Below are 9500 nucleotides of genomic sequence, written 5' to 3'. Positions count from 1 at the left end.
ATAATATAACATTTATGGGACAATTGGAAATGTTAACATTAACTGGATATTTGATGAAATTGTAGAACATGTAAAACTTATCTATAGGAACAGAATATGAGTGACACTTGGGGCCTGGGATGGGCTGAGGGAGGGGGAAGACTGACTACAAAGAAGCACAAGGGAACTTTTTGGATAATGGACATATTCTTTGCCTTGATTGAGTTAGTGGTATCTGCACTTGTCAAAATTAATTGAACTGTATACTTAAAATAGATGCTCTTAATAGTATGAATATTATTCCTCAATAAAGTTGATATAAAATGTGCAAACCAAAATGATAAAACACAAAATAAAACATGATAATGACAAAACACTGTTAGAAGTAGTCAAGCCTATTTCTTCAAGAAATTAGCTGCAAAAACTAAACAGCCTTTTTTCCAAAGGAGGACAAAGGAAATGGAATAAAACCTAGAGGACAGAAACAAAAATCTCAGAAGGCAATGTTCAAGGGAGGGTAGAATCAGGGTCTAATCAAAAGGTAGAGAATTTCATAATGCCTGTCTAGCAGGATACCAGCAATGCTGTAGACTAGTGACCATTGTACATCTCTGTTCTTTTCTAAATAGAAATTTTTATTGTAGTTATCGTATCCCTTCTCCACCATTATTTATTGGAAGAGAGTGGGAAGCAGATTATTATGTCTCAGTCCATGGGTCACTGGATCATAAGGAATCACTTTGAGACCTAAGGAAGAAAAACCTACCATACCTGGGGATTCTGGTCATTTCGTTGAATTCATTAGCTGGATAGAAGCCTACTTGCATCTATAGAATTCTCTGAAAAAATAAAACGCTGGATGGTGTTTGGTCACTTTGTTATTCAAATATTTAATTACCAGTTAAACCAGGAACTTTACTGGGTTTAAGGATATAAAAGGCAAACATGACTCTTGCATTCACGGAGTTGACAGGCAGAAGTGGGAAATAGTCATGTGCCATGTAACATTTCAGTCAATGATGGACCACGTTGATGGTTCCTTAAGATTATAATATGTTTTTACTGTATTTTTTCTGTGTTTAGATATGCTTTGATATACAAGTACTTAATTTGTTACAATTGCCTACAATATTTAGTATAGTAACATACTATACAAGTTTGTAGCCTAGGAACAGTAAGCTATACCATATAGCCTAGGTGTAGAGTAGGCTATACTTTTTAGGTTTGCATAAGTACACTGTTTTTGCACAATGATGAAATTGCCTAACAATGCATTTCTTAGAACATGTCTGTCATTAAGTATCATATGACTGTATATGTAGGCTATCTGTATTTAAGAGAATTTTACAAATAAAGAATAGAGTCCATAATCTATGCTTGTCAAGGATATCAAAGGGATGGCAATTTTTAGGGTCATGTAAACCATTCATACACATCCAGCTTCTCTGACCAGTAACTACTGCTACCACAAAGCCTCCATTCTTGAACGAAAGTCAACTCTCTATCATCCCAATTACTCTAAAAAAGGGGCATATTGGTAGCCTCATTACCAATGAGCAGTTTAGAAATGCCTAGTTATATGATTTTAATTTTTTCTACTACTCACCAACACAGGCATGATTTTCCATCAAAAACATACCTATAATGGAGAAACAAAATATGATAAGGTGGTTCTTGTTCTGCAGTAGATTATTTTTTTTTTTTTGTTAATAAAAGTAATGAGAAGGAAAAGGAGGATGAAGTATTTACCTGAAGCAGAAACTTGTGTGTTCTGGTTTCAGATCCAAAGAAGACACTTAGCGACTTTAGGAAAGGGATGTAACTTCCTTTATCTTTCATCTTATTCTACTAGTATATAGAAGGATATCAAAAAATGACTAAGTAATAGCCATCTCTAATGACAGAGGACATAATCTTATACTGAACAGGGAAATTGTCAAAAGCACTGAGACATAGTTCTGGCATCTATTTGGCATCTTGGTCATACACATCCCTTAGCTTTTGGAGGTTGTAAAACAAAGCCATGAAGATCTTTTAAAACAGTTATGTCTGTGCCAAGGTGGCCAAAATAGTGCTCTAAGATATGTTAATTTATAATTTCTGTACATAGTTTAGTTTTTTTTAACAACTCTTTAAAATAGGACTTTTCCATTTGCCAGAATAACAAGCAACACAGACATTAAGTAATTTATGGGATGCCACATGTTATTGTGGTCCTGAGTCTTTTACAAATGCTCTCCTTTCCATATGTTAATGTTGGTTTTTAAAACAATCTTGTAGGTCAAAATGTTGTGAGATATTTCCATACACATAAATTCTAAGAAAGATGACTTTAAGAGAACAGTAGAAATGGGACATGAAACACGATTTTCTGTTTTGGTATTTCAGTAGAGCCCTCAAGAACTCCTAGTGTTTTAGAGAGATCAGAGTTGTAGAGCTATGTAGCACATGCCACTTAGCCCACGCCCTAAGGCAGTGTGCTACACCACATCAATTTTAGCTTGGGTGTAACTGTGGTTCACTCTGGGACCCAGACTGAGGTAGTAGCCACTACCTGGAACATCACTTGTCACCATGGCATGGGGAAAGGAAAACATGGCAAACCCCATTCTGACCATCAAAGGTTCTGCCTTGAGGTGACACCAATCACTTCTGTTCAAGTCATATGGCTACACCTGAGGTCACTAGGACAGGAATGTGAGAGGAACATCAAATAAAGGTAAATGCAGCCTACTACAGTATGGGATTTGACTGAAATTATATTCAAGGTGAAGGGAAAATGAGTTCATAGAGAAATTTTAAAGAGACTGTAGGGAAAAGCATAGCTTGGTTTCTCTTTATACCTCACTATGACAGATTGTATTTTCTAAAGGTGGTTACAATGATATCTCTCAACCCACACATTCTTCTACAACTTTGCCATTCCCTATCAAAAAGTGGAATCTAGATAATAACAATAGGCCAGATGTGGTGGCTCACTCCTGTAAATGAATATTGGTTCATTAATAGTGAGCAATGTACTATACTAATGTAAGATATTAATAATAGGGAAAACTATGTATAAAGTATATGAGAACTCGGTAATATCATTGCAGTTTTCCTAAAAATCTAGAACTCTTCTAAAATAAAGAATATATTACTAAAAAGTTGCAGTGAACAGGAAAAAATAAAATTTAGAAAATAGTGAAGTACAGGAAGGAAGTAATAACTCAAGAGAGCCATCTTTGTTGGATGCCTTTGGAAAGATCATAAAATTCTGGATGTGGGATCATAGAAAGGAATGCCAAGGACAGAGCAATTTCAACTTGAAACCTAACCAGGGAGACTAAGAACAAGTGCTCAGGAAGGAAATCGTATTAAGAAGTACACCCGATTTGCCTTCCAGTGTGTGACTATGTACCCCAAATGAAGGAAAGTAGTGTACAGAACCAAAATTACCGGCAGAGTGCATTTCTTTGATGACTTTCTGCAGAGAACTCTTTTTGACTGGATGAGGTGGTAGAGAAGACCAAGAGTGCAGACACCTCACGTTAGATATGTTCTTATAAGTATTGTCATAATTTTGATTTTTGCTAGATGAGTGTTGCATTTTCATCACACTATATATTCCCAAATATAACACTGGAAAGTGGTATAGTGAAAAGGATTTCTTAAAATGAGAACCACCATTAAACTGATAGATTTGCCTTTTTTACTTTGCAATTGTGGTAAAATATTTAACCATATTGTGACTTAGTTTTGCTCTCTTTTAGATAAAATAATACCTGCCTTATCTAGATAACACAGCATTGTGTTGTTGAAAAAATAAGAAAATAAATGTGGCAGTGTTCTCAAAACAGCTAAAGGGTACACAGTTATTTACCAATTGGGTGTTTAGTGTGCTCCCCCCAAAATCAATATCAAGCAAGGGGATCTATTTGAAGTAGTCTATAGAATCAAAGCGTGGTGTGCCAAGGAGTCATGTAAAAGGAGTGAGCTGTCCTGGTTTTTATTCCCACCCCAATTCTGATAGCGGGGCTTTCCTGTCCATATTTTTATCAACTTTCTTTTTTTTGAGACAAGGTCTCCCTTTGTTACCTGGGCATGAGGGCAGTGGCGTGATCATAGCTCACTGCAACCTTAAACTCCTGGGCTCAAGGAATCCTTCTGCCTCAGCCTCCCCAGTAGCTGGGACTACAGGTGTGCACCATCATGCTAGGCTAATTTTTTAATTTTTTTTGTAGAGAAGGGGTCTTGCTATGTTGCTCAGGCTGGTCTTGAATTCCTGACCTCAAGCCATCCTCCCATCTGGGCCTCCCAAAGTGCTAGTATCACAGGTGTGAGCTACTGCACCCTGTCACTACCAACTTTTTGATGACTCCATCTTTAGTTTCAGGGATCTTAACCATGTTTTCAACCACTGAAAATAGGGTTGTCTACACAGGGCAGTTTGAATGGGATTTAGCAAACTCTTGGGCCATGGTTAGGCATCACTTCTTTGGAAAATCCACAGGTGACATGTGAGCAATTACTGAAGGCCACTGGTGAGGGCCAGCCTGCACAGAGAAGATCAGTCTGCCTGACTCCAGCAATGGCAGCAGAGGCAATGATTCCTAGAAAGGGAGTTAATGGTCTGCAAATAGTCTGACATATCCTTGGCACCCACCTTTCTCTGGTCACTGGCAGCGACGGTGTCTCTTGATGCTGCTGCTCCTCATCATGTGTTCTTCAAAGGTCTGCTCCTTCATCTCTAGCCTCACAGAGACTCCATCAAGTTTAAGCACTATCCAACTCTTGAACCCATTCCTAGCCAAGATGACCTTCAGTTGTTATGGCATGAACTCTATGCTCTGCTTCTTTCTATTGAACTTTTAATTTGCAAGAACCTTCCTGTCTCTAAAGAAAACATGGCTTATGGGAATCAAAAGTTTTGTCTTTCAATAGCATTTAAAAAAAATGTAGGATTTCAAGAGTACATATGTTTTTGTACTTATTTATTTTATTTCAAAATATTAAGGGTGTACAAATGTTTTTGTTACATGGATACCTTATATAATGCTTAAGTCAGAGCTCTTGGTGTGCCCATCAAGGACTGCATTTTTGCAGTAAAAAACTATTCCAACTGTATTTCCATTTCTGATTTACAGTCATAATTCTCCTTGAGACAGTGGGAATGACACTGACTGTAATGGTCATGAGCAAGAATGTCCATAAAACAAAAACAAAATTATTTCAAGATATTATCTGTCTGCAGGCTAAACAACCAGAGAATTCTAGACAAGCTTCACAGAACTCTTCCACATTCCATATCCAGCTCAGGCTTCCATCTGCTTATCTTCCTGGTATAACCTACACGTAGGACCGGGTGCATAGTTTGCAGGACCCAGAGCAAAATGAAAATGCAGAGCTTCTTGTTCACGAATTACTTAATGCTCTGTGAGAGCAGAGTATTAAACCAAGTGAGGGGCCTTTGGAAACATGAGGTCCTGTGAGACTCCACAGGTTACATGCCCATGAAGCCTGCCCTGCATAGAGCAAGTCAAGGCTGGGTGCAGTGGTTCGTGCCTGTAATCCTAGCACTTTGGGAGGCAAAGGTGGAAGGATCACTTGAGGCCAGGACGGTGAGACCAGCCTGGGCAAGAGCAAGACCCTGTCTCGCCTGTAGTCCCAGCTACTCAAGGTTGAGGCGGGAGGATCACTTGAGCCCAGAAGTTTGAGGTTGCAGTGAGCTATGATGATGCCACGGCACTCTAGCCCAGGGGACAGAGCAAGACCCTATCTTAAAAAAAAAAAAAAAAAAAAAAAAAAAAGTCAAGGCCTGAAAGATCTATAGGTTCATTCAATGGAACACCAGATTTATAAGGCACACTGTGTCAAAGAGTCCTACGTGTCGACTAAAAGTCATTTTTTCTTATTCCAGGGTATACGTTAAGAATATATTTCCTGTCTTCCCTTGAAGTCAGTAATTGTCATAGACATCTCCTGCGTAACTTCATTCTTCACAGATAGACTCAAATAACTCAGGGGAGAATTCCGTAGTCCTAGGGGTTAATGGAGCCACAAAATGGAAGAGGTCTAGAATCATCACATGGAAGACTGCCTGCTAAGTAGCACATTGAACTGTCAAATGAGGAGAAATAAAATTCTTATGTTAAGCCACCACAATTTGGGGGTTGTTATTGTAACATTTGCCATACCCTGGCTGCATCTGTCAGTGCTAACCTATGTTGCCATAACAAACAACACCAAAATCTCAATATCCTATCATAACAAAAGTTTATTTGTTGTTTATGGTAGATTATTAAGACTATCCTCATCATAGCTACTCAGGGAGCTAGGCTGACAAGAACTTCATCTTGATGTGTACTTCCAAGATTACCGTGGCAGTGAGAAAGAACTACGGTAAATCACATGCTGGCTTTTACGTTTTCTGTGTATACGTGCTGTGTCACTTCTACAAACATTTTAAAGATCATAGCAAGTAATATGGTTATACCTATCTCTAAAAAGAGCAGAGAAGTGCAATCCTATTATGTTCCAAGAAAGAGAAAAACCAGAAATATTTGTTAAATGGAGTTAAATACTATCACATGAATATAGATTTGGTGCTTGGAAGGAAGATGCTGCATACAGAAGCTTAAAAACATGTTGTATAGAATTAGTGGCCATGCAGCAGGCAGCAAAGAAACAGATTAATAGGTTGGTTATTTGAAGATCCCCAGTGTGCCTTGTGAAAATATTCAGTGAAACTGTCCCTAATGAGAAGTAAAAGGTAGACCTTTCAGGGTTAAAGAAGCTGACTCTCCTTGACCCTAAGTATTAAGAGATGAGACTGAAAAAAGTTTTAAGTGACAAAGGCACTAAAAGATCTCTCAGTTAAAAAAAAAAAAACTACACAGTCTTCAGGCAAAGATCAGATTAAAGTTTTTAACTTCCAAAGCTATTATTCAGATAGCCTCAAGATAACCATCAAGCTAAGAGAGAGGGACATGGGTATGAGGAAGCAGATAAATCATTCTTGAGAATCTTATGTGGGAAGGAACTAGAATATGACATTTAGAATATGGAACTAAAAGCAAACAGAAAAGCCTACTACGTTTTTAAGGGAATTATATTGTTAAAGAAACTATGTGCCTGGTCTAAAAAAGACTTTGATTGTTTGTGCCTAAAAACAATCATCAAGCTCCCAGAGTTTCCCCAGCAGGAATCTCAGATACTTATCTTTTTAGTTTAGAGGTTGCTGGACCATCAGGAGCCACATTTGAGCCCGATGCAAAGAACTGTGCATCACATGGATGTCCTAGATCCCTCTCCTTTCTCGAATAAAGGACTTCCCCAAATGTGTCTTTGTTGACTTCACAGCCCGTTCCTTATAAGAACACTAAATATGTGAGAGGAATAACTTAACAGTAGTTTCGGTAAATATGTTTTCTAAAGATGTACAATCTCGAATTTCATATTTGATTTGATAGTGTTAGGGATTAAAGGTGCCAAGCCAATGTTTAAAAAAATGGGAATTGTAGCTTGGTCTCTTTTCCTTTAAATTTATCCTACCCCATTGAGTAAGTTGACACTGCCAAATTTTTGATGTTTTATTCTCCTAGCAACAGAGTGTGATGTCAGAGAGCTATTTTATCACAGGAGCTATCCAAAAAAAGATGCTAGACTGTGAAGCAGAAAGCTCTGATTTAATTGCATGTTATTCAACACTCTTTATGTAAATAAAAATGGAAATAGAAATAGAAAAAAAAAGACTCAAAATAACCATTTATGTGAACATTTTTATTAATAGTTGCCATGGTGTAAAAAAGCTTTCCCCGCAGCATATTGCATCAGTGGGTATGTATATTTTTAAATGACATTAAAGGACATTCAGTTATAAGCCAAAGCAAGACTATTTCCTGTAAATAAAAGGTAAGCTAGATCATGCACACAGTAAAGAAAGCAACATCAAAGCATCTAAAGATATAATTAGCATCATCATAGAGGAAAAGATTAACTATTAAGCCTTAACACAGTTTCACTAGCATACTTTATTATCCTAAGGGCAAATTTAAAAGCAATATCTTTATTTAACAGACAAGTGATTAGCAGATAATTCAGTACAGGTGAAACAAACTTCATTAAGACGGCAGTGTGTAAGGCAGCTTTACAAACTCGCAAGCCTATGGGTCCTAGCAGGTCATGTAAATTAGTAAATGGCCTGGGTGTAAGACAATGGGGTGGGTGGGCACCATGGCTGAACCCCAAGTACGTGCCCTATGTACAGCAGTCTTGGTGGGTTAGTTTAGGCCAGAGCAACAAGGACACCAATAGCTCATTTTGTTTAAGACAACAAAATTTCCTTGCTTGCTTACAAGATCTGTGGAGAGTCAGTTGGGGGCTCTGTTCTTTGTCATTAGAGCAGTCACTATTCTAGATAATTACTGGTTACTGTGGCAGAGGAAAAAGAGTGTAGCTTTTTTTTGCTAAGTCCAAGCAGTATTTTTTGCTTAATTTAAAAGATTTTAGAAAGTGTAGTAGTCACTAGGATTGTCCTCAAATATTCTGTAATTCTCTGTCCTTTTGTGCACAGGCATGGTTGCACTTACCTGCCCACTTCAGTTAGATGTTACCATGTGACTTGCTTGGCCAATAAAATGTGAATGGAATTAATGCAGAAACTTAGAGAGCCAGCATGTACTTTGCCACATGTTCTCTTTTCCCTTAATACCAGTGAAATGTATTGTCAAAAAAAAACAATTATGACTAGAGAATTCTTATAAAGAATTCTTCTATAAGGTAATTATTAAAATAACCAAAACTCAAGGACTAGAAACAATTTTTACCAAGAAGTATGTATACAACATCACAAGCTATTTTTAGGATAAACTCTCTGCCATACCTCCTGCAACCCTTGCCATTGATATTAAAATGTATTTAAAATTAACTTTGGCATTTAATTTTGAAAATATAATGAAGCACTAACATTTGAATAAATGATATTTATTATCTAGGAGAAGAGTCAAAATATTTAAAATATTTCATAATGAATTTTCTCATAATGAAACATGTATTATCTGCAAGGAATTCCATGCCTTGATTTTGTTCTCTTCTAATGTCTGTTTCTGGTTCTCTTTGTTAGTGGAGACAGGAGAAAATCATCCCCATCTTATTATATTTCTGGCCTATTCCCCCACCTCTTTGATCAGATATGTAGAAGTGCAGATACAAGAATTATCTTTAGCTACATGTTCCAAACCAATAAAGACTAACATCCTTGCTTATATCTCCTTCCTCTTTCCTTGTATATTTTCAGTGCAATTGGCTACAGGAAGAATTGGCTCCCTAGTGGACCCAGAAGTAATGGGTAACAACTCTTCCCTGACTTGGGAGCAAAGTCAGAAGAAATGAAATTCCTTTTATTCTATAGGGAGTCACAAAAATGTGTAAAGGTAAATATATTTAAGTATTTGAGTTGAACATTAAATTTCATGTTAGAGTACTAACTTAGTTCATTTGGACTACTATAACAAAATGCCTTAAACTGGGTAATTTTTAAA

This window comes from Eulemur rufifrons, chromosome 6, assembly GCF_041146395.1.
Source record: "Eulemur rufifrons isolate Redbay chromosome 6, OSU_ERuf_1, whole genome shotgun sequence".
Taxonomy (NCBI): domain Eukaryota; kingdom Metazoa; phylum Chordata; class Mammalia; order Primates; family Lemuridae; genus Eulemur; species Eulemur rufifrons.
Note: the sequence above shows the minus strand (reverse complement) of the source record.